Below are 27,622 nucleotides of genomic sequence, written 5' to 3'. Positions count from 1 at the left end.
CATATATATCTTAGAAACTTCTCAGGACCACTGCAGGTATAAAAGTTTGCGGGAGTTCAAAATGTTCTGCTTACTTATGTTCAGTCTTCCTGAGCATGGTATGGTTCTATTTAAATCCAGAAATACTACTTCTTTAGGAGAAATTCTATAATAGGTAAATGGAAAGTTGTTGTCATATATGTTTTACAATACTGTTATGTAAAATATTTGGTGTGAGTTCTGAAAAATCTTCCCACACATTCTTACAGTATACATAGATGACTGTGAGAGGTACAGAAATAGAGCCTACAGCTTTCAGAATTTTTCAGCTTTTCAGAAATTCAGAAGCTCAACACATCATGCAGTGACATTTGGATGGAGTGCTTCAAATGATTAAAATAAAGTCCATAACAGGAAGCAATAGTTTTTTCATTATCATGGCAAAATATGTCACACAGCAGAAGTGATCACATTTTGGGCATTTTAGATACTGTGCACTTTGTATTTCTCTATATATAATACGTTGTATATATACACAGGGGTTTATGTGGGTTTATATCTCCTGCAAACTATATCATATACCTGTATAATATGCATATACTTTAACTATGTATAAATACTGATACATAATTTTAATAAAACCAGTATTTTTTCTCCTTTCACTTAGATTACATACTGTCTTTTTCTAAAGACAAAATACTCTGTTCTCATCTTGTTCATTTATTCTCTGCCTCCTCCTCCCTTCCCTTTGAATTCTAGGTGGTGTCGTCTGTAGTCTCTTCATACTATGCTAATTTGAAGTCTGAGCTTCAAGTGGTACTTTACATCTACCATCTGTAGTCTTCTGTAATCTGGGGCAGCTCCTCAGTTTTACCATGTCCCTGAAAGCCATGTGTAATCATCACCCTATAGGATGAGATCCAACAACAGATTGACACCTACATTCAGATGAATGTGCAAGACATAGCTATCCTGGAATTCTAATCCATTAAAATAGAGTCAACACTGAATATGGAGTCTGCAGAGTTTGTTAATCAACCACTACTTTGGGGTAATCTGAATAACTCCCTAGGCTCAGCTGATTGTATTCCTCATGACTTTTCACTGTTTGTCCTACTGGTGATCTATGAAATGTCTTTCATATCCTGGTTGACTCCTCTTCAGGAAGTGGTCACGTAGGTTTTATGGCCTCTCTGCCAGCTCTGTGTATTTATCCTGGGTAACGACAAATGGCCTCAAGTGGAACCAGATGACTGTGTTTAGACAACTGAACCAAGATGGATCTTACGGATGTTAAAGGGAGTTTACAAATCTTTTAAACTTGCAGACACAACAAGTAAATGTTAGATGTTTTAATCCAGGGTTTTCTTGTTCCATCATCCACATCTCCTATTTACTGGGGGTCCAAATTATTCTTCCACTTTCATAATCTACAAACAAATGCCTTGGTTCCTAATGTGCTAAAAAATATTAATTGGAAAAGAGAACAGTAATGGTAGGAAAAAAGGAGTAGGGTTAGACACTTCTTGACCTTGGGACGAGAGACAGGAAAACACATAAAACTTTGTGAAGGTTTATGTTGCGTTGTTAGATAAATCACCTCCTAAACTGATCATGGAGAAAAGTCTGCTGCTAGCAAACCCTGAACAAAAAGAGATTTGGGAGGATTGTTCACAAGGAAAGGAATAAATTAAGAAGTAGTTAAGATTTAAGCAAATTTTGGTTCCTAAAACAACAAAAATGGAATATATTTCTGAAAACTATTGTTTAATTATAAACAGATGTTTTTATTCTGAATTTGCTTTCAATTATTTATTGCTTGCATATTTGAAAATATACTGACATAATTTTGGAATAAGGTCAAAATAGTTTTAAATAGATATGTTACAAGAGTTTAAAAATTATTTGAAGCAATAAAAAATGCAATTATTATTTGCAATAGCATATATGTTATCATAGAAGTCTCTTTTTGTGAACGTTTGCCTTACAGGAAAGTAGGATAGGTTTCCTCAAATATTCTTACAGTAAAGTTGACTCTATATTCTATATTTGTGGACAAAAAAGCAGCAGATGGATCTCCATCTCTTAAATATTTTCTTTTACTCTTCATTTTCTTCTTGTCACTTTCATCCATTTTATATCTAGTCTACCAAGCAAGTCTAAAAACAAGCTAATTCTAAATTTAGATTCCATATCTCTTTACACAATAAATTAATAATCTGAATCATTCCTGAAACAACTTAATGTTGCCTGAATTTCTGTATTAACTTGTCACTGGGCTCAGTACTGAAGAACTTAATTTTTATTGTAACACAGGTGAGAATAACTTGCTGCTTAGGCACAAGCAGCCCAGGGGTCCCAAACTACTCCACCTGCAGGCCATGTCACCACAAGACCTGTACCCTCCAAGAAAGCACAAACCTTACAATGGCCATGTCACTCCCAGGGTCCACCTTCTGCTTATTTTCACTTCAAATCAGAACTAACTCAAATTTTAAAGCTGTGGAAATGAAATCCTTTTCCTTTAGCCATACATATTGATGGACCTTTATCTTCCCCTCCTGGAAAACATTAAAATTATTGCTAGGTGTGCCAGCTACAATTGTCAAAGCTTCGTTTTTTCCTATCTTCCAGTGCAATTTTGCTTTTCTAACTTTGTATTCTTTTGGTCAGATTCATCCAATATTTTGACAACCTTTATGTTACTATATATCATAAAGACACATAGATAAACAAATACTGTTGAATATCTTCCTACTGTTCTGCCTTAAGGGGCTTTCTTTCAGAAATTGCCTCTTACACAGAGAAAGAAAAAGGAAATTGTTTTCATGCATAGGAAAAGTATTCAAAAAGCATGCGCTAAGGGATTGAGAAAATTATAGACACATTGGAAGTACAGCTGGCTATAAAAAAATTCAATCCCTTTCATTTATACTACAGATATGCTAACAAGTATTAATTACGTCTTGTAGTCTTGCTGTTGAATGACATAGAAATGCTTGCAGTATGCACTGCTGATACAAAATTTCAAACATTTCATACATAGTAAGAGCCAAATGGGATTAAAAAAGGACAGTTCAGCAGTAAGACAGCAACAATCAGTAGCCTATTATTACATACCAAAAACTTTTGTAAAAAAAGGCAAGAGGAATAGTGTTCACTTTTCTGCATCACAGGCTCAAAATTTACCAAATATTCCCCTGGGCCATCTCTTCTATCATTCTTCTCATGCCCTTCCTCTTATGTAATTTGAAGGGCTAGGGGAGGAAGAGAAGCTATAAAAATAATGTCCAACTAAACTAAGATACAGTTTAAGAAAGCTGAGGACATTCCAAGGTGAAATGTAAAATGGTTAAAGCAAAAACCAGCTCGGTTTCTGGCTCTAGAACTGACTTAGTGTGTAATCACGAGTAAATATTTTGCTACTCCTTCAACTTGATTGTAAATTTTTTTTTAAAGGAAATGCAACTTTACATTCACAACACTGAGATCTTAGGACAATGTTGTAAAAAAATCAGAATAAGAGAAAATTGTAAGCAATATGAATTAATACATTACTTTAACATCACATTAATAGTAAATTTATACATATGTATATATATAATTTTTTTATATATATATATCCTCTAACATGAAAATTATGAGAACAAATATTTGGTGTTAAGCTCTAGAACTGGTAGAAATACCCCTATGGTGTATGATGCTAAAGTAATGCTCTGATTTGCCCATACAATTAAAGACACTACCATCCCAGGTGGTGTACTACAAAGTTGATAAATCTCTCTCCAGACCCTCTTTCTTTTGCCCCTCTTGTAGCTGGAATAGAGGTTTAGGTTTTCTCTACTTGCTTACATGTACAAACATTTTAAAAATATATAAGCTTGTCCTTGGCATTTTAAAACCAAATGAGTTCAGCTGTACAGGACAAACACAAGATTAGGAAGACAATTATTACGAGTATTTTTGCACAGCAATACAGGTGTAGATAGGCAATATTCAAGAACGTTCTGGGCACAATTCTGTGCCATGTGCTCTAGGATGACCCTGCTTGAGCAGGGAGGTTGGAGCAGATGACCCAGTGTGGTTCCTTCCAATCTGACCCATTCTGTGATTTTGTGATATCAAGCAGCTACATTTCACCAACCTGTTCTTTCACAAACCAGTGATGTAGTATATACTCTTTAAGGAAAGTAGTCAAGCTTAGTGATTACCTAGACTCTAACAGTTGTAAATGAGCTCCTTTGGTCAAAGTTAGACAAAGGAAAGAAAAATGGGATGATATGGAAGAAAGAAATTTAGAGGAGAACCCAACATAGCTGATACTTCTGGAAAATAATCTAACCTAAATAATCTAAATTACTCCAGAAGACTTTGAAAATATTAACTATGGCATTTCTGTGTGGGAAGAGATGGGATAGAATTGAGCTGTGGCCTGTGGGCCATGCCTGCAGAAGCACATGGCAGCACAAAGGAGCACATGGCGGCACTGAGAAGCTTGCCTCTGCCGGCACACAAGATGGCAACAAATCCCACCTGCAGAGAGCTGTGCTCACCTCCCCAGACCCACTGTGTCACTGGCACAGTGTTCGCCACTGCTCCCTGCCTCTGCCATGTGCTCACAGGCACAGCACAGCTCTGCCATGTGCTCGCTGCTGTGTGCTCACCACCGCGCCACCCCCACCATCACTGCCTCTGCCGCTACACTCTCACAGAGGGCAGGCAGAGAGGGAATACACTGCTGGGATGGGCTTGCCCAAATCCAGCCACTCGCCACGACACGGCTCCAGCTGATCCCGCGTGGCGTGGGACAGCGCGAGCTCTTCCAAATCCGCACCCCCTTCTGTGGCAGCCCCATTTTCCCACTGCCACCCACTGACCACGTGGATCGGGGGGAAAAGACCCAATTCCCCCCTAGGATCAAACAGATATGGGGACCAGGGGCCATGCTCTGGTTCTTCTCCCACAGCCCTGACAAGCTTACAATTAGAGCCTTGTGTTTTGCTCAGCAGTGCAGAAGGGGCTGGCACAACTGCCAAGGTGACATAAGTGTCCTTCTTTTTCCGGTCTCTGGGTGCTGCATGCGCTATGAGTGCTTTGCATGCAGTCCTCCATGGATACAAAAGCTTTGTCAGTGCTGTGTTGCCTTGCATAACTTGGTCCCACAACGGGTCCCCCAAAGCGTCCCATGTCTGAGGATCAAAAATATTAGTAGTATCTAAAGTTGGATCACAGCCTTTTGCCGAGAACAATCCAAGCCATTCTATGATCTTATGATTCAATGGTTATTTAAGTCTCTAGTAAGTCTGGTAAATATAATAGTCTCTTGCTAATTTTCAAAATAATTCTTCCTTCTGCTTTTTTTCAAAGAGAATTCTTTCTTTTCCTTCCTTGTCATCCCAATCATAATGTGCACATTCTCAACAAGGGTAGAATACTCAAATTTTATTTTGCTCCTTATTGCAAAACCTTCTAAGCCTTTCTTGTCTAAGCACTGGTAGGTAAGATGGCTTCCAGGAATGAAGAAATGTGTTCTGTTTTCTCTTCACATTCTCGAAAATATTTATTATATTTTATCTAGAAATTTTGTTATCTTTTCTTCTCAGTAATTTCACTCTAGTAGCAATTAGGAATATACCTTTCTTTCATCAAGAACACATACTGCTACAAGATGTTGATTCTGAATTTTGAAGGCAGTATTCAGAAAATGGAGGAAGCACAGAACATTGGAGAAAAAAAATGTTAGGTGAGTAAATAGATCAAAAAACAAAAACGGTTTGAGTGGAAGATGACAAAAGCTAGAAAAATCCAAGTACAGGAAGAGAGAGAAAAATAAAATAATAATAGGGAAAGAAAAAAGTTATAAAGCTAAAATAAAGGAGATGTACTCATTTCTCAAAAATGTGAAAGCTTTAAAACTCCAAAGCACATAGGAGACGGGGATGCATATCTAATAAAATAAATGTTATTCAAGGTTTATAAGAACATGAAAGCAAGCCTTGGAAGTTCAAGAATGCTGGAATCCTGGGTTCAGAGAATTTCAATCTTTCAGTGCTGACAGGTAATGATCCTCAAAAGCACACTGCATTTGACCTGAGGCCTTGGGAAAGGCTTCCCTTTTTCTGTAATAGCACTGAGATTGTTGCTGTGTAATTAAAAAGAAATTTGTTATGTCACTGGGTGGAATATGCAGAGATGTAGAGAAATTGGGTTTATGGGATACAGTAACAATATGGAGGATTTGGGGTGTGGATTAGTTCTTCTTCTTTCCTCCTTCTTCTTCACAAATCTGGGTGTTCATTTATTGGTTCAAAAAACCCTCAGTGCGGAACATGAATAATTAGTTATTGGATTATAAGTAAAAATAAATTAGTTGGCATTCCATAATTGGGTAATTTGGAACTTAAAAGACCTTGGAAGTTAGAACTCAGGGCAATTTTTCCACCTTGTTAACTAAGAAGCACATCCCATGCAGCTGTATCATAGATAAGAAAATAATAAACATGTCTTCTGCCTTTTAATGCAAACTGCGTAAAAGAACTCGTGAATCAGAGGCAAAACGAAAATAGAGAAATCAACAGAAGAACAAACTATTCCCCAAGTGCAAAATGCAATACAGAAAACAGCCAATTCTGCACTGAAGTATTTATGTAAACAGCTGTACTGAAGAGCAAAGAACAGAAGAAGGGGCAATATAAAAGGGACACAATAACAGAATCACATCATTTAGGCATATGATGATGACCCAATATAGGATTTTTTTCCTCTGATGTTTTCTTTCCTATCAGTATGTGGCCATGGCAAGGTGTATTTCTTTATGTTTGCAGAATCATATAATATGCTGAGTTAGAAGGCACCATTGGGATCATTAAGTCCAACTCCTGGCCCTGCACATAACACCTGCACATAACATCACATCATGTGCCTGAAAGATTACTAGGTCATACTTCCCACAAAATATGTTTTTTAATATTGAAAGATTAGCTAAAATTAAATGCTCTTTTGGCACGTAGTTTTCATGCTGATCTTGTATGTTTGACAGAAGCATACATTGAGTTTCAAAGACAAGAAGAACAAAGAAAAGATTACTGTGGCCCAAATTCACCAAGGACTTGCAAAAAATTCATATGCCTGTATTGGAAAGTGTAATCTTTGAAATTCTCTCCTAATTTCTTAGTTACTAAAGGATAAACAGCTTCTTTTAAACACCTAAATCCCAAATACTCAGAGGGAGCTCAAATGCTTTGAACAGCCCCACATTGCCAGTGTTGCTGCTCTTATCTGCTGCCATCTTGAGCATTGTCTGAGCCCCCAGGGAAGTCCACATTGGAGGCTGGAAAATGTGCTGAAAACACCCACACACCAGTAAACACAGAACAACAGCTACTAGTGGGAGAACATTTTCCACAGAAGTATCCCTCCTGTTTTACTGCCAATCCCAGTGCTCAGAAATCTCCACAGAGACTTCTTTAATACTTTACAATATTTCTCTCTTCTGACACTTCCTTCCTCCATCCTTAGTTAATCTCTCTGTGTTTCACAGGCTATAAATAAAACTTCAGCGTTCCTTTAGAAGGAATACACCATATCAGCTATTTCATAATACTTCTGCTAGTCCACAGGTTCCAAAGTCTCCTTTTTCTCTTTTGATGATCTTATTGGCATATTTCTAGCTAAGCAAAGATCAGTTGTTCTCATCTTAGACTTAGCTCCTGTTGTTTCCATTTCATATCTTTATCCCTACAGAAGGTTTTTATGCCTGAAATCTCACTTAGTATTTGTTATTTATAATGTGTCAGTAATACCAGCTCATCTAACCTTCTCCCTACTTATCTAATTTGGCTTGTTTTCAAGCCTGAGACCACACATTAAAAAATACAGTTGTGCTTATGGGGGGTACCAGCATTGCATGTGGAGCTCCAGTTGGTGGATTGAGTTCTCAGGGAAGCTGTGTGAAACTACAGGACTAACACCCAACATGGAAGTTTAAACAAAATGCAACACTGACTGATTTTATTCAACCAAGGTAAAAGTGAAGAAAGGAAGAGAGAAAGAGAGAAGGAGAGAGAGAGAGAAAGAGAAAGAGAAAGAGAAAGAGAAAGAGAAAGAGAAGGAGGAAGAAAGAAGGAGAGAAAGGAAGGAAGGAAGGAAGGAAGGAAGGAAGGAAGGAAGGAAGGAAGGAAGGAAGGAAGGAAGGAAAGAAAGAAGGAAAGAAAGAAAGAAAGAAAGAAAGAAAGAAAGAACGAGAAAGAGAGAAAAAGACACTGAATTTAAATCAATAGGTGACTCCAGTTCTGAGATATGACTGCTTAAACACATATTTGCACTTAAGCAACTAAAGACATGCACTAAAAGACATTTAATTATCGTGATTCTATTTAATATGTAAGCTAAAGTTGTATTTTTTCTTGCATACACTAAGTAAGCCAAAACATTATTTCTGTATTTCAAAAAGTCTTGCTACAGTTACTGTATTCAAACTAGCAAATTTTAGTGGTTTGGAACATAACCTTAAAATTCTGTTCTAAATTACAAAAGTTCCTGACAATTTTTAAAATGTCATTATTTTCAAATACAGTACAAAACCACATCTGCAATAGACAACACATTAGAAATATTGTTATTTGCTTGGAAAGTTAAAACCCTATTAGTATTTCCAGAATTTTAAATATGTGAAAGTGATTCTGTATCAATCAACACAGATAAAACTACTTTCAGGATTTGATAATTTCACTCTCCGGAAAGAAAACTTTTATCTAAGATAGTCTGGATAGAAACCTACTGGGTTTTTGTATTATATTTGTTTGTCCTGCTGTTTCATCTAGCTGTATATTTGGGAAGTTCATTTCAGCAGTATTGCAAAGAGATCTCTTGACAGCAAAAGAATACCTCAAGAAGAGTTGGAAAAAATAAACCTAGAAACATTGCAATAGTAGCCTTACTATTACAGTCACGATACACCTGTGACAAAAGCCCTGTTCCAACTGTTTTCTTAATTTTACTTCACATAAAAAGACATAGGATGTCAGGAGAAAATCTAGTACTTTCTAAATGGAATACAAGGGCTCAACAATAAAAAGATTTTTAATCAATCCCAGGTCTATTTCATGTTTTAGTCCCACAATTCATTTCAATCAATTCACACCACAGAGTCAGAATACTCCTTAATCAAAATAAACACATAATCAGTTTAGAAACATGGTGGCTGGCTACCACGACACCAAGGGAGATGTATGTGATGGGGAAGCAGAGCCAGAACAGGCTATATAGAAAGCACTGCTGAAATCAGAATATTGACTTGCATTCCCAATGGCACAGCAGGGAGAACATCATTGCTGAACAGACTTGCTATTAATTCTGTTGCCTACATGGGTCATGGCTGCTAAATTAACTGTCTTTAGTGATATATTAAGTTCTCTAGGTTCGTGACAGATTTCGTTCCTCATCTGTTCTGAAGCTGACAGCAGCCATGTCTGCTGCTTCTGCAAATCACGCTGAAGCTATAGACTCTGTGTGTATGATAGTGAGTAGTAACATTTAAGTAGTGTTATGGCTGACATGCAGCATTCCCAGTTATTAAAAAAAGGAAAAAAATCAGCATCTGTAAGTGACTTATCACACTTCATGAGAGTGTTGACTGTGGCAGTTTAAAATCCTCTCACTGTATCTTAATGGACCAACTCAAGGTATCCTCAAATGGTTATAAAACATTTCACAGAATCACAGAATCACAGAATGGGTCAGGTTGGAAGACACCACAGTGGGTCATCTGGTCCAACCTCCCCACTCAAGCAGGTCATCCTAGACCATGTGACACAGGATTGCATTCAGACAGTTCTTGAATATCTTCAGTGAGGGAGACTTCACAACCTCTCTCGGCAGTCTGTTCCAGTGCACATCCAGTCACACAGTAAAGAAGTTTTTCCTCATATTTATGTGTAACTTCCTGTGTATCAGTTTCTGTCCATTGTCTCTTGTCCCGTTGCTTGGCATCCCTGAGAAGAGCCTGAATCAATCCTCTAGACACCATCTCTTCAGGTACTTATAGACATTTAGGAGGCCCCCTCTCAGTCATCTTTTCTCAAAGCTGAACAGGCCAAACTCTCTCAGCCTCTCTTCATAAGAGAGATGTTCCAGTGCCTTAATAATTTTTGTCACCCTCTGTTGTATCCACTTAAGGGAGTCTCTTGTACTGAGGAGCCCAGAACTGGAAACAGCACTCCAATGTGGCTACTTAGAGATTGATGACCCTATGTAGCTAAAGCAAAGGAAAGCACTTCTTTGTTCTTTGTATTACCTCAATAAACCTACTCCTTCCCTAGAAAAATGCACACACACATACACGCACACACACACACACCCACACACACACACCCCATCTGGTGTCCTTAGACTGGTTTCCTCAACCCATTCCCACCAATTTACATGAAAAAACAGTCTTTTCAATTGCCTGCTCAGTAAAAATATCCCAGTCTTGAGCATCAAACACATGTCCAGATGCTATGTAGTTTTACACACACAGTTTTTTGGTTCGAGGTTTTCATGATCTATATTGCAAAATTTTAGACAAAAAAATGTGGGTTTATCTATTTATTTGGGATAAAATGCCAATATTTTTAATATAAAAAGATACTACTCATCAAAGACAGCCAAGGGGAAAAGATAACAATCTTCACAAAGAACAATTGATGTAAGCTGTTTTCCCCACCTTTTCTTTTACAGTGCTTGAGTTTGCACAGGAAAAAAAGGGCTAGATAGTCAATGGGCTAAGAAACAATGTGTTCAGGTTTTTTTTGTTCAGTCTAACTCAACTCCCAGCTCATCCACAGGCTCCAGAAAAAGCCCCTGAGGAACCTGCAACATGCCACGATTTGGTGATGTTTTCCTTAAGCAAAGGGTGAAATATTTACTCTGTCGTAATATACGGGGACTTGTTGAGAATTTATATTTATTGGTTAGTTCAGAAAACAGCAGAGGAAAAAAGAGTAAGTGTTTCTTACCACAGACAGTGCAAACAGATGAGATAATTTAATTATAGATAATAACATCAGTTCAAACATTGGTGTCACATAAACTGTATTCTGACACTGTAGACAAGATATATACATTGCAAACGTATCAGCTAACATGATTATGGAACCCATCATGATTTAATGATACTGCATAATAATAGATCACTCTCTAAAACTATAAAACTCATCTTCATGAAATAAAATAATTACTCTTTAATCCTAGAAGCTCAGAAACTACAGAAAGCTCATTTTAATACAATAGCTTGAATTTTAAAAATATTGAAAATTACTAAATATTCTTAAGCTACTTCAGCTTCAAAGTTAGAGTGAAAAAGTAGTAGTGGAGATTTTTCCACCTAATGTTATTAGGCATCAGCAATTTTTCAGATTCTGAGCTGACCAGATTCTGTCCTTGATCTCAAAGTTTTGAAAAATAAATATGGATAAAATAGATGTCAATGGTCAACAATTTCAAAGGAAGCTTCCTAAATAGATGTTTAAATTCGTACCTTGACACAAGGTACATTGACCTGATTATAAACACTGATTTTTACTCAGCTTAATGCAGTGCTTAGAACACTTGGAGAAACAAAAAGAAAGAAAGAAAAAGATTGCTATATTTCTGAGATTTTAATGCATAAATAAAGATACAATTACTAAATTTTAATCCACACTGGAAGCATGCAATGCCAGGCTTTGAATTCTATTTATGTACTTATATTGATGTAAAAAAAAAAAACCCAAAAACTAGAAAAAGGTTTAGTAGAATAACTAAGAAGAGGATGAGGGAACTCCATACAAAATTCAAACTTATAGTCCCTTTATGCTCTAAAATATTAAAAGAGCAGTGTAGAGAATGTGGAGTGTATTTAAATTACATCTCAACATCTCTAGAAATTTGATAAGAGCAGGGGCTTTTATTCTCTGTTTCACTCTACAGAGTGAAAGCCTCCTACAGAGACCTGCTTTCTATGTTACACTCTCTGATGGAAAACATGGTTCTTTTGTGCCAGGAATTCCCTCCAACTGTCTTCAAAGCTGGTCCATTCTAAATGTACCAGGGATGCTAATAGATTTGCAATTGGTTCATGAATAAAAATCAAACTCATAACTCAGGTGCTATCAAATTGTTGTTTAAACAACACACTTTCCATACTAGAACCTCTTCATAAAATGAAAAATGAAAATAAAATGAAAATATAAATGAAAAAATAAAAATTTAAGATGTCCCCCACTACAATAAGGCACCTTCTTTACACTGCAATGTAAAGAACTCCATTCTTATCAGAATAATCAAAAAACATTCTATTTTCTGCATACTAAATACAGAGTTAAGCATCTTACATAAAGAAAACAAGCTAGAGTGAGATAATTCTACAATAGTTTAATTGCTAATAATGTAAATTGAAATCAAAATCCTTACAGGAAGGATTATAGTCAGATTCACAAAGTATCATTTCACGCCAGTGTTTAATTTCTCACATCTTCAGAAAAGGTATAAATAAAGTATAAAGAAAGATCACCATGAAAATACTGACCCAGAATCTGATGTATTCATCTGATGAATCTGATATACATTTAGAAAGGTAAATATGTACATATTTACCTTTACCTTTGGAAACATATACATATATCTCATACATAATTTACATTTTTTTTTCCTGCCTTAGAATAGCATGGATTATCTTTGCTAACTCTGTTGTGTACAGTGCATGAACATCTTATGAAGAGAAAAAAAAAGTGTCAGCTGTTTCAAAAAATACTATCATCCCAGGAGATGGGACACAGAAGAAAAGCAAATTCTTAATTCCTATCTGCAAGCAGAATTAATTCTTATTGCCATTTATTGCCAATTGCGGATTTAGCATCCGTTATGCAGAATGTTGTAAAAAGTAACAAGGGGAGAAAAGACCAGTGAAACAGTTGTTTAGTGTTGGAATTCTATCACTGATATTAGGTGGTCAATGAGAAAAAGTGATTTACAACACCTGAGATGAGCTGTGGTCACCTGGATTTTATTTGACTGACTGGATTAGTTAGAGCCAACTTTCAATCTATGTAATCAGACTGGTTTTTTAGAAAAAGGAAAAAATACTGTATGTCTGGATTGAAATGCAGATCCCTCAGGATCATATATACATAGAACCATTCAGGTTGAAAAAAAACTCTAAGATGATCGAAGAAAACCATTAACCCAACACTGTCAAGTCCACTATTAAACTGTGTTCCAAAGTGCCACATCTACACATCTTTTTACTACTTCCAGGGATGGTGACTCCACCACTTCCCAGGGCAGCCTATTACAATATTTGACAGCCTTTCCGTGAAGAATTTTGTCCTAATACCAAATCTAAACCTCCACTGGTATAAGTTGAGGCCATTTCCTCTTGACATATCACTAGTTACTTGAGGGAAGAGACCACCTCACTACAACCTCCTTTCAGGTAGTTGTAGAGAGCAATGAGGTCTCTCCTGAGCCTGCTTTTCTCCAGGCTGAACAGCTCCTCAGCTGCTCCTCATAAGGATGAAATATCTTGCCCTGCTAAAGCTGACATTTCTGCGCTATCTTGAAATACTGGTGAAAATTCTGCTGTCATTTAAATTGTTTGTCAGTGTGAACACATCCTTAATAATGTTTATTAATACAGTAGTTTATTCAGAAATGACACCCTGAGGACAATAGCTGTAGCTAGAATTTATAATGTACTCACTTACTGTAGGTTATTAATTCCTAAGACTTAGCTCTTGGATATATTTACAGTGTAAATAGCAGAGCCCCTGAAGAATTTGAGAAAAACACTGTTTTCTTTTAGAAGAAAATTGTTAACAAAATTCATCAGATCTTTGCCAGACTTAGGATGAAACCGAAAAGATGAGGACCAGAGCAACAACAGTAAGAAATCATCAGTTAGAGCACTGATGTAGAAAGTGGAACATACATGCTCAAGTTTTACAATTCCTTGGTTTATGTAAAATATGTATCAGTGCCTTGAACCTGTGCCTTCCACTATCCAACTGGAGTCTCCCAAGCAGTGGGTTTCTCACATCTTGCTGATAATATGTTGGTTTTTTCATTATTAATATCAAGAGGAAATAAATTATGAAATATCAAAATTTTTTATTAAATCCATTTCTGGTTTGCTTGTTTTGTTTTTTTGTTTACTTGTTTTTGTTTAAGTAACTGCAGCCGACCATGCAGTATCTATCTCTTACAGTGGAGAATGAACTGATTTGGTTTTTTGGGTGCCTGTTTCCCACATGAGTATACTGGTAAAGGAAAGGTAAGAAGCCTCCTCTTATTGCAATACTGACATTTAGATAAGACAGATCTAAAAATGTCTCTGGAGAGTTTGAATTCAAAATAAAATAAAAGGAAGTCAATATACTTGTTATCCAGCTACTGTACAATATCAATCATTACTAACCATTGAAATAACTTTAAACACTTTGATGTTGTTTTTCTTGTCCTGAAAATAGACACAGTTTATTTTGTTCACTTTATTCTACCAGTTCAGTGATAACAGCATATTCTACAGACATCAAATGAATTCACAGGAAAGTAGAATAAGGACAAAATGCAGTGACTTCCAAGCAATTGCAGCTAAACTTGAAAGAAAATGAATGACACATCAAAGCATCAACTTCAAAGACACTCCCAGGTGGCTCATTTCAGAATACGTGTTGCAGAAATTGTACAATAAGGTGTTTGAACTTTTCTATTCAATAAAATTTTTAATAATCTTTATCAGGAAAAAAAATTGCTATGTTGAAGGACAGCTAAAAATCCAAAGTCAATGTATTCCAAATACTTTTGATAAAAGGGTGAATAATAGAAGAAATATTTTGTCTCAGGCTTTTTGGAGGAAAGGTGTTGTAAAAGGGTGTTGTAAAAGGGAAATAACTGGGATACTAAAATTGCATACCGACATTTTAGAGACGCATTGTTTTGACTTTAAAAAAATCATTTTAGACAGTGGAGTATGGCTTTTGCTTGACTTAATTCTGGAAGCCGCGTGAGTGTCACAATGATAAAACTCATAGTTGCAGTACGGTATTTGGTGGGAGCTAAAATTCCAGAGGCAAAATTCACAAGATAAATTAGCATCACACAAACCGCAGAGGAGTCTAACAGATGATCAGATGATTTTTTTATGATGCCTGGAATAATCTATGTAGAAATAACCTATGCAAGTAACTGTATTGACAGATAAGAGGCCTGCAGTGTGATTACAATGGGCAGCTATGGGCTGAACTTGAGCTAAATTTACAATTTTCCACTAAACTTACATAAGTCAAAGAAGATTAAACATTTAAGTGAAATTTAGAAATACGACACTTTTTTTTTTTAACTGAATTTACAACTATTGGATACCTAAAATGAAAATAACCACCTAGATTATGATGTTAGCTTCCACTTCTGAAATCCTTGTCCTGATAGAAAGGAATAGGAATTAATCGTGGTAGGTAGAACCACCATCCTTACCTTCCCTGTTTGTACATATAATCTCCAGTTACAGCAAATTTAAGTCTCTCACTGACTTTCAAAACAACCTGAAGGCAAACAAGTCACTTGGAAATCCGGGAGTTCACCTTTGCAGCATTGAGATACTTCTCACATTTTTCTATTTGTATTTTTCTTGTATGGTGAGAGTACAGATTTTTGTTGCAATAGTTTAAAGAGGTATAGAACAGTTAGGTTATATAACTTCAGAAGCAGCTTCTGGTTTTCAGCTTGAAACAAACTTTCCATCAAAACTTCCCTTTATTTTTATGATAAAGTGTTCAAAATAGAAATTATATACTGAAATAAAATGGAACAGATTTGAATATTTTGTTTCCCTAATCCACATAATATTAGAATTTTGCTCCTCATCACAACCAAAATAAAGAGATATTAAAAAAGACTATACTCAGCTTACAGAATTAGAATTATTTTCTACAAAGAAACTTCTTTAGTTGAATAATTTTTTAATTATTTATGTTGCTATATTTTATGAAAAGGTGTTTGCAATTAATCCTTCTAAAACAATCAGAAAATCTAAAGTGAAATCTTTTTTAACATCCATGGGGAGTTTTCGTTCTTTATTAAACAATTTCAATTGTCCTTATGGGAAAAGTAAAATCTTATTCTAAAAATGTATTTTGTTAATGTTTTTTAGTTAAATTTTCAGAATAGTAATTGTTATTCTAACTATTTAAGGGTTCTTTCCAGGGGGACCCTTTTTCTCTAAACTTAATGACACATGTGGATTGTAATGTTTTTGTCAGCATAAATGTTTCTGTAACAGCCTTATTAAGCTCATGGAACTTGGTAAACTCAACCTAGTTGCTGAAATTAACTTAAACATTTGCCATTATTTCTGTACATTTCATTAACATCTTAATAACAGAGCTCATATACAGCAGCATCAAAAAAGGTAAATTTGTTTTAAAGTTTCAGGCATACCAGAAAGTATTAGGTCAGTGGCATACAGCTGTGGGCCATGGTTTTCTTAGCATGCCTATGTAAATCAGGATTAACTTTGCTTAATTACTGGAAAACACATTCCAAAACATCTACTGAGAAAAACAGTAAGGAAATATTCATGATGATGTAGTTTGCTTTGTTCTGGTTTCAGATAGGATAGGCAGTTTTCCAGGTACACATAGAAGTCTACATACAACTATAAACAATATGAATGTCAAAGCAATTCAGGACATATTAATATAAATCAATGAGCTAAAGTGCAAGCAAATTAAAAATCCAATCAATTTTTGTTGAAAATTCTTGAGACAGAAAGTGACTCTATGAACTCTAGGACTAAATGATCAATTACTTTATTCATTAAAAGTCAATAATTTTGAAGTCAAGAGGGAGATCTTCATATTGTGAGTAAGACATTGCAAATCAAATACTTTTCTGAAATAGAACATGTGGATAAAAATTTGGGAAAAGATTCTCTTTCCTTAAAAACTGATATAAGTCAATCTCTCCTGAAATAAATGCTGTTTTTTCAGCCTGCTCTTTCCATACTAAATTTTCAAGAAAAGGTGAATAGCCCCTGTGTGTCTCTTAGGTGAACCTTTACAAAATTCTGATGGCCCATTCAAGTTTAGTAAAAGGTGATTTGCATCTCACTCTGCCAGCATGTGCAGACCTGTTCATCCATTTCAATGGTATTCTTTCTCCTAAAATCTCTCATCAGGACTTTTAGTACATGTGAAGGCAAGTTCAATTCAAACCAATTCACTGTCAAGTTATCCCTGACACCCTAGATTCATTGCTCAGATTCATTGATTTGTCATCTGAACTCTTGACACATGGAATCTTTCGGGAGAGGACTACCAGAACAGAAGTAGTTTCAAATAATTTCTAATTTTTCTATTTTTTAATTCTAATTTCTAATTTTTGTAACATTTTGGACTTATATGGTGAGATATGTGATTAATATCAACAAGAGGAAAAGATCATAAAAAATGTGAGTTTTCATATTAACAATGTCAAAGGCATTGTCTTCAAGGGGAACTCAAAGGACAACAGTCATATTCTGTTTAGTTTTTGGCTTATGCATTATATCCACAGCAGTTCATTAGGAATTTACTGTTTATAAGCTCTCATATAATATGAGACATTTTTTCCTGCATAAAATCATGGATTTTCCTCTTGTATGAAAATTCTTAATACCAAAAAAATTTAATGTACATAATTTCTTTTATGCTCAAGCCCTACCATTCTAACATCCTTTGTATGAAGGGACTTAAATTGTAATAAAGTGTATTAAATTGTACAAGGGTGTATTAAATAATTGAGTTCTCCTAGATTGTGTCTGTAGTTTTAAAGATATTTCAAATAGAATTAAAACTTATCAGAAAGTCTCAGAACACTGATTTCCCCAAATGCTAATGTGTTTTGAGGAGTCTATTTTTCAAGTCAAAGTCACTCTTATCAGTGCTAAGTGTGAATATTCCAGCATTCAAGTTCATGAATGTAAAACAGTAGATGAGTCTGTCTCTACAGTCTGTTAAAATGAAATGTGATAAATGCAGCATTATCGATAAGAAATCATACAGTGTGACACTTGGGAAAAGGAATTCACTTGAAAAAATACAAGATAAGTTTTTCTTTGTTATCTAGCCATGCTTCATTCATTCTTAGGCTGGATGAGATTAGCATGCTGGATCACATATGCAATTAAAAAAAAAGTAACACTATTGACAACCTGCAGCAGTATGTTGGAAAAAGGTTGAGAAATACTTTTCTGAAGTTTATGGAAATTTATGGATTTATGGAAAGAGTTATCCTCAACACTGTTAAGGCTGCAGGAAATGACCAGGTCACTGGCCTGTTGCTACACTAATGGAATGTGACATGAAAATCTCTGCACTTGGCATGAGGAGTGGCATTACATGACAGCCAACAGTGTGAGCACTGGACAAGAGCTAGGGATAATGCCAAGCAGATGGTGGCATCGCCATGGGTGGCTACAGGAGCCAAGCCTCACACATAACTGGACGGGATCACTGGGGACCCACTACTAATTCTATGTAAGGGCAAGATTACCTAGGTAATGGTATCCAAAACATCAAAGCTGGGTGTAGTATGGCAAAATGGGGACTGACAGGGAAAAAGTAATTAGGGAGAATTTTTTTCCCAGGGACAATGTTGGGGCAGAGAACATAAGGTGTAAGGGTGGCAAAAAGAGCGGCTCAAGTGGCAAGGAAAGAGGTAGTAAATAGTGGAAATCCTGTGAGTGAGACAACACAGGTGTCTCTATCAAGCAGCCTTCGGCTTGTTCCATGTTGCTGGAGCAGGGCAATAATTCAGACCTGTTTCTCTTGATATACAATAAAAGTTGGTGTGCTTCTAGTCAGGAGAACTGGGGTGGAAGAAGGGTGGAATGGAAACTGTCCCTCTGTTAAGGAACACTGGATGGATACATGAAGTATCCCAGAGCCATTATTCTGGTGCTCATTCCAGGCCTGATAGCATTCATAACATGCAATGTTATATCTGAGTATCATAACAAAAGACTGCTAAACTCTGAAGCATGAAGGGTGTGGATCCATCATTCATTGAAACCAGAACATTTCAGAAATGATTGGTTTAATTATGATAGTTCCTATGTTCTTGATAAGTAATTTTCTAAACCTTTTTTATGTTAGTTTAATTATGGTGAGGCTTAGATAACTTTGGAATATGACATCCATCAGATTTATTCACAGAATATCAATGAACTAAGAAGAGTGGAAGCTGTTTTTCCTTGGTTTGAAGGAATATCAATACTAAAAAATTCATTACTAAGAAAATAATCTTCCTTTGGGTGAAAAGGAAATAATGTGACATACATAAAAGTTGTCAGGGATTTTTTTCTTTAATTCAAAGCAGACAATTCTTACAAGTCAAAGAAATTAATCAAGGGAGCTGTACTGCAATGCTGGGATTTGGATGATTTTTTTATTCTTTTTTTTGTAAAAGAAGTAAAATTTATCTAGAATATGTATCACTTACAGTAAAATACTTCAAACCTAAATGGTAAATAAGTGTCTCAGAAGATGTATTAAGCCTTAAAATGATATGAAGAAAAAAAAAAGAAGACTGAGAAGAGAAAGCTTGTCTTATTGGTCAGTAATAGCAAAAGACAATCTAGATTCAGTGCTGTAAAGGATTTAAAAATAAATAGGATCAGTTTACTCAACCATATAAATTAAGCAAAAAATAATAAGTACATGAGGGGGAAAAGGCAAATTTTTTACGGGAAAAATATGAAAGGCAATCTAAGCATTACTCAAAACAGCTGTACTTATAGTTTTCCCTCATGATTTTCTAATAACAGTGATGCTCCCATAGGTCCTATAGAAAAATTCAAAGCTAATAGACACAAGTAGAGGCTCATACTGGAAAAGAAGTTGCAAACGAGTGGGGCATGTTTATATTGAAAGAACTAGGCAATTAAAAGCACAAAGTTGTCAAAGAAATCTTATAAAACATGAGCCATGTCAGTTTCTAAAAGTATATTATAACATTCAAAGAAAGGGAATATAGCATTCTGTGAAGACAGGAAAGAATGGATCTCAGCAATGTCAAAACTTGAGAACTTATACTGAAGAAATATGAAAATAATGAGGAAAAATAAATGGAACAATCTATAGAAAACAACGGGATCAAAAATATGTGGGGTTTTTTCAGATGTACCATGGATAATACAACCAATAAAGCTCTGACGTAAATATGGTAAGTCTTTATATTTTGGATTATTTGATGTAATATAATATGGAAAAATCTTTATTTGACATACAGATGGGACTTACCACAAGCTTTGCATTTCTTTTCTTTTTCAATTCCTTAAAGTTGAAATTAAAATAATCTTATTGCAAGAAAAAAATAATGAAGTGTGATCAAAGTAACTGTGAAAGTCATAACGAATATCTTGAGACTGATTGCATTTAATATTTCCTTAATGACCTTGATAAAACAAGCTGGAATATGTTTAAGAAATCAGATAAAAATTTGTAAGATAAAATCAATGAAGTGTGTGAGCAGTGTTTAATATTGAACATTTGTATAACCTTGAAGATAGAACAATGGAAACTAAGTGAAACTTTTCAGTATGACATGTAAAAGTTGGACAGTAATGAGACTCAGTAGTACTTTTTCCCAGCACATATGTTGATGAAGGAAAGGCTTGCTTAATTTCTGAGCAGAGCAAGTTTCATTTTTAGGCTTTACCTACAGCTTTGTAGGACTGAGCCAGGTGACCTGGAACATCAGCCTATTGTTTTGTTGAGCTCTAAGACTCACGAATTTTTCACTTCAGTGAATACTGTAGTTTAATTACAAATAATGATGTTATTTGGTTTAAATTTTATAATTTAAAATTAAATTATATACTGTCCTGTTCCTGACAAAGATTTTTTTTCTATATCCTGTCTTGTTTACCTGATTTCTAAAGAAAATTATCTGAATATTTCCATATCAAAGTTTTACAGCTTTACTATTTTCATCATCTTTCTTAATTACTCAATATCTGGGTTATCCTCCATACCTCCAACTTTGATATTACTATCAAACAAATGGTAAAACCTGAATCACCTTTCATTAGGTCATATTTACATTAATTTTCATAGCCTTCTGGCAAACTTTGATTTCTCTACAAGACAGAAAGTTTAGGTATCACTAGTCTGGGAAAAAAAGAAAACAAAACAACAAAAAGCCCTAACCCAAACCTAATTATTTTTTTTTCTATAAAGTTGCTACATTGTGACATGATTTATCTGAGAAAAAGAGAAATTGAGAAAGAATTTGATTGTGTAATGTTTTTTTTTATTGTCAGTTGAATTCCATTACACTAAATAAGGTATCAAGTAGTTTTATACCTAATCATAAGGTAAAACAAATCAATCTGAAAGTAATGAAATAAATAAATTAAATGCACCAGTTGGGTCAGATTTATTGTCACCAAAAGAAACAATCATGTATACATTTTTTTGGGATTCATTTCCAACCTAGACACCTGCTAGAAAGAGCCCTTGTAACAATTCGTGGACTGTTTTTCAGAACCTAATTGTCTCTTTCCCTTTATGACCTTTTCTTAAAATTACTGTTGCAAACAATAGTGACAGCATGTGATCAGCACTTTACACTCTCATCATCACAGCTTGTCAATTATTTTTATACAAGTTAAAAGCCTGTTCTTCCTATTTTAACTGCAGTGATAGGTAAGAAGACCAGTCACTTTGTTTTTCTCTTCTGAAAACCCTTATAAATCAAACCGAAACGGAACATGTTAAAGCATTGTTGTTGTCTTCAAAACAATAATGAAATTCTAGAATCTATACTGAAAAAAGTTACCAGAGTTTTGTCTTTCTAGGACAGGCACATTCCATGTTATTATAATTCACCCCATTGTGTTGGGTTAACTTGACTGGCTGACGTCTGCCCAGCTGCTCTCTCATTCACCCTCCGCAATAGGACAGTGGGATAAAATGAAGCAAAGATAAAGACAGGGAGATCACTTAACATTTACTGTCAAAATAGACTCAACTTGGCAAAAATCAGTGTAATTTATTGCTGATTAAAACATATTTATATGGTGAGAAAAAAGACCAAAACCTAGAATAGATTCTCCCCACTTCTCATACTCAACTTCATTACTTCAAGAGCCTGACTCCTCTCTGATCCCCTGTCTGACAGGCTCATGAGGAACTGTGGAGTTGTGACCATTCCATAACAGCTCCTCTCTGCTGCTATTCCTTCTCTCACTTCTCCAACATGGATTCTGTCCACAAACTGTGGTCTTTCAGGATAAACCTGTTCCAGTGTAGTCTCTCCAAGGGCTGCAGGGCATCCTCTGGTCCAGCACATGGAGCACCTCCTCCCCCTCTTTCATCCCTCACCTTGGTACCTGCAGGGCTGTTTTTCATATTTTTTCCTCACACCTCTCATTGCTTCATGGTTTTCTTAATTTATCTTAAATATCTTTCCCCAGATGTATCACCACTCTGGCTGAGGGGCTCAGCTGTTCCCTGAGGCATGTCCATTTTGGAGCCAGCTGAAACCAGTGCTTCAAAAGGGTGACCCTGCAGCACCTGGGCACCTGCATCCTACATACTTGAAATGGCCCCTTTAAAAATGAAAGTTTACTTGATAAAATAGTGTTTAGACCTTTATGTAAACTGTGGCTCCCTTAATCTTCTTAAGAATAGATTGCATTCCAATTATTTTCTATAACCATTGGAATACAGATAAGGATTCCTAAGGAGTTAAGGGTTTCTAGGAAGTTCTTTAATATTCTGTTACAAGTCTTTACATTTCAGGCATCCATCTCCACTTTCATGACAGCTTTTAAAATATTCAGGTCTTATTTTTTCATGCTTCCTTAAATACAGCTCAATGTTGAAAATGAATGTGAAAACATGAGGACAATGATGAAAAATTATTCCACACGACACTTTTGCAACAGTTCTGTTAAAGAAGAAAGCTACAAAAAACCTTATCAAATTTAGGGGCCTGGTGAGTTATGACATACATTGTATGGAGGCACGTGTATAGAAACACATGGAAACATATGTTTCAGTGTTCCAAGGCTTTCCAGGACTATTAGGCATGCACCAACACGGGCTGACATCAGTCAATCTACCCTTACAGAATGTGGTTGAACTGAAACAGAAATATCAGTTCAGATCTCATCTATAATGACAGAATACTAATTTGCAATTTGGTGTTACCAAAGGAAGGAGCACTTAGCTCCAAGGGAATAGCTGTCTACAGGCCGAGTAGGCATTGTCAAAAGTGTCACTAATAGACATTCTGCTTAGTAGTCCTAGCAGAAATACAAGGACTAAAGAGCTGCTGAACAGATGCTGAGTTATTTTGGTTATTAACAGAGGTTTGAGCTGCACTGTTAACATACCTGCAAATATCTTGATTTTGGCCACTCAAGAATAAAAAAATCCAAAACTTGACATGTATGATACCTTCTTACTGTAAAGACCCCTTCCTATTCACCATCAATTGCATTATAACAACTTTGTAACCCTTTCTTGAATCTGACAGCTTTCCCAGACCCTGTAATTTCATATCTGTGTATCTTACCTTTATTGTAAATATACATAGATAGAAATATATAATTATATAATATATAATATATAATATATAATTAGCCAGTTCCCTTGTATCTCTCATTCAGGGCCATCCCCCAGTGTAGGTTTACGGGCGGGTTCGGTCGGGACGGAGACGGAGAGATCTCTATAGGCAGGTCTTGGGACACCGTCGGTTTATTGTAAAAGGCGTGGGTATTGGGGCACTGCTCAGAGCTGCCAGACTCAGCTCTGAGCAGGCCCAAGAAAGCAAGAGAGTAAACGGGTGAGAGAGAGAGAGAGAGTGTAAGAGCAAGAGTAGAAGTGGAAGTAGAAGTAAGGAAAGGAATGGAAGTATCTGAAGTCCTGGTTACAATACAATAAATCATCTTCTGTACTGAATATTCTAATTGTCACTAACCAATCTAATACAAGATACAAATCCTATAGCATTTACATACAGCCTATAAGAGTTCTTATATTACCATAGAGTGTTACATCTTAACTTCTAAAAACTACTCTTTGGACCCCTTCTGCTGAGCTAGTAGGGTCTGCTCTGACCCTTGGACCTGTCTGCAAGCAGAGGGTATTGTTCCATCAAGAGGGGATTACCTTCAGTTGGCCATACCATTGTTTTCCAGTTGTTCAGTAACTAAGACTTGGTATTTCAAAAGTGGCTTTCATTTCGATGTTGCCTGTAGTTTTCATATTCCCAAAATCTTTTGTCAGGCAATCATATTTATAAGGCTTTCCTGTTTCATCTTCCCCAACACCCCAGACAGTACACATTAGCTCTAGTATTTATTATGGAAGGCACCTACCTGCTTTCCATCAATAAAACTTGAAATTCATGGTATTGCAGGTGAGTGATTAACGCTTCCCAAAATAAAACTCACGTAACTGGTCCCCTGCGTACAGAAAGAAATTGTAACAATTTAGTTAAATCAATTCTTAAATTGATTTAAACCAGTGAAATCCCTTGTGCAGATGCTCTTAAATTGGCTAAAGGGTAGCTAATATTGGTGTATCTTATTCATTTAGATCTAGAATTTAATCCTCTTAAATTGGGTAAAATTTTTTGTATACACTGGAGCCTCAAGTCTAGCAGTCTGAATTGAATTTCATGCTGCAGGGTCATGGGTCCCCAATGAAGTTAGGACATATAATGACATAGAAATTTTAGAAATTACTTCTGAGGGCCCTCTATACATCTACAAAAAATAAACAGATTTTTGCAATAAATCCTAATAGTTAGACAGCGTTGGGAAGATTTTATATAAGGGATAAAGATTTTTAAAAATTCTGAGCAGTCAAGGATGGTGACAATAGGCAACAAATTTTGAGAAAATGATGGCAAAATTAATTATATGCCATGCACTTTTGCTGTCTTTATTCTGTTTCCAGCTTAAATTTGCCTGCTGATTATTGCTGGGCCCATGAGTTTTGGCACAATACTGAAAATGAAAATATGCATGACCATCTGTCAGTATTGGTTCCAGTTCATCAAAATTTCTAGTCTCCATTATGTGCAAGACAAAAGTACCTTTGCCTGTCTTGGGTGCAGAACCCAAGAAATTACAGATGAGGGAGAAAAGAAAAGAAAAGAAAAAACTTTTCAAATTCCCCCTTCACAGAGAAAAGGAAATTATTTCTTATCAGCACACAGAAATAAATATTCTTTCTACACTTTTATGGTTCATCCCCATTTCCAGCTGCTTCAAATTGTGACTGCATTCACTCAATGACATGACTACATACAGACTATTTAAGACTTCAGTAATGCAGGCTGGTACCAGAATGGAAAGAAATACCTCAAGATAGATGATAAGAAGAAAGTATGGACAAATAATAAAAATCTGTCTATGATTTCAAATATTGACTCTCCTTCTCATTATCAATTTCAGTTAGACAAAAATTGCTAGTTACTCCTCGGTTAGCACTGATACATTTGCAGCTGCAAAAATGCTGCTTCTTTCTCTGATTTTGGCTTCAGTGTGTTTCTGCTAGATTTGGATCGAGATGGAAGGCACAAACCCTGTCTGCCTGGCACGGTATTCTTTGCTTACAGCCCCAGCAGCTTTGTTTCATTCTTCTGTGTCAATGGAATTTAAAATATTTAAAAAAAATATTTTCCTACTGCTTACTCTGAAAGGCCGGTGCAAAACAAGGTGCCTTTCGAATGCATAGAGATATCGTCCCAAACAATAGCAGTTGCTATGGGAGCAGAGCATAGTGTTTTATGCAGACATGAAGGAAGAGGAATGGAGAAGCACAAATCTGGTACAGATTGGTCCAGGAGCTCACTGGCTCTCAGCACAGTGTTTGTTCCCCTAAATATACTGTGGTAAATCACATTTATACATCAAGGGATACAAAAGTTTATATTTAACTGACTTCTGTTTACTTACATAAAAGAAGATTTATGGTCACTGGGAGGCTCATTAGCATTGATTTTCACAGTCCCCACTTAGAATTAATATGACCTTGGTACAGGAAATTATCCAGCACTTATATAAAAAGCTAGCTGGAATGATTCCGTGTATACTTAGTAGATTTGCATTATCTTGTGGCAGAGTCAGACAAAAAATCCAGCTTTCCTGAACAATTGCACTAACATTATTAAAAAATACTGCAAACATATACTAATGCAGTAATGAGAGTGCCAAGTCTGTTTAATATTCTAAGGTCAAAAAGGAGCCTTTGCAAACCAAGGAACCAGTCAGCTCAAGAAGGATCAAACAGCATTATATTTCCTTCAGTAAAACATAAAAGGTCTACAGTTACTTTCACAACTAACAAGGAAGCCTGTAATGTGTATGTGTAACTTTCCAATGTGACTGAAGCAAAAAGAGGGTTTTTTGACTATGAAGATGGATTTTTAACAGATTCAGAAAGGATTTGGGGCTTTACATACTTGCAGGTTGTCCAAACAATTGCATAAGCTTGGTGGGGAAGAAGGCCTTAAAGTCTAAGAGCTTGCTTGATTTGTGTTCATTTCTTTTAATAATATTATCTCCATGAAGGAATCTTTAAAAATGGTCATTTTACTCATCCAAATTGATTAGGTATGGGAACCTGTCAGAACAGTTAATTGACTTTATTATATATGTTTCCTTTTAATATTCCTATTTATATCATCTGGTGAAATGATTCCAGTTAGCTCCCATTCAGTTGCCTTTAGACTTGCCAGTTCATACAAAACTCAACTGCTCCCTTTTCAGTTCTGCTGTTTGTCCACCCTAATATCTTCTTGCATGTTGGATTTTTTTGTCTTTTCTCCACAACATGAATACAGCTGCCTCTTTCTTGGGACTTTTCAAATTTATGCAAATTTACTTTAAATATAAAGTTACTTCAGCAACTGTACTGTGAGTATTTCCTTCTTGCCCCAGCATGATAACACATGCTGACATTGTCTGGACAAGAATGCTTCTGCAGGGACATGACACGGACACATAACTGCAGGCAACTGTCATAAAATACTGCTGCTTAGCAGTTGTGAGCTTTAGCTGGGGCTACTTAGTGCGTGTCAAGACAGCCTGACAGTGTGTGTACAACCAGCTGGCAGGGATAGTGGAACTCATTTAGACCACTGGCAGCTCCACTGAGCACAATAGCAAGTCCTTAGCCTTAGAGTGCTTTAGGATTTATACACATCACTGTTGAGTAGCCAACATTAGTATAAATTTATTAATTAATATACAAGCTATTAACTTTCCACAAGGTTTTTTTTTGTTTTTGTTTACAAAAAATCCAAACAATGCAAGTGGCGCTGGTGGTTAGAGAAAAGTGTTTCTCTCCTCCCTCAGTAGATCTTGAGCGGATAGTGCACTTTTCCGGACAGACATTTCCTTAGCTCAGGCAATAGTTGCATATACAAATTAAATTAAAACAGGACAACTCCACCACCAAAAGAAGCAATCCTTCTTATGCCCTCAGCCATTTTTCCCAATGATTGTTGCCCTTACCTTTGTCCTAGCACCATAAGCTCCACAGTCACACAATGAACTAGAGCAAAGAAATAATCGGACCTAAAATTATTCCCTTTTTTCTTTCCCCTGGAGTGAATGACAGAAAGA

The 27,622-nt window shown here is 35.9% G+C and overlaps 1 long non-coding RNA gene across 4 annotated transcripts in view; it reads right to left on the bottom strand.

The window, feature by feature from the left end:
* Positions 1-27,622, bottom strand: part of LOC104687254 — a 191,302-nt gene that overhangs the window by 105,476 nt on the left and 58,204 nt on the right. For all 4 annotated transcript variants that reach the window (XR_005601535.1, XR_005601534.1, XR_005601537.1 and 1 more), the window contains exon 2: positions 24,365-24,451. This is a non-coding gene — a long non-coding RNA (uncharacterized LOC104687254). The remainder of the gene's footprint in view (positions 1-24,364; positions 24,452-27,622) is intronic.

The sequence above is a fragment of the Corvus cornix genome, chromosome 2, assembly GCF_000738735.6.
Source record: "Corvus cornix cornix isolate S_Up_H32 chromosome 2, ASM73873v5, whole genome shotgun sequence".
Lineage (NCBI taxonomy): Eukaryota > Metazoa > Chordata > Aves > Passeriformes > Corvidae > Corvus > Corvus cornix.
Note: the sequence above shows the minus strand (reverse complement) of the source record. Positions and strands in the feature narration are given on the sequence as shown.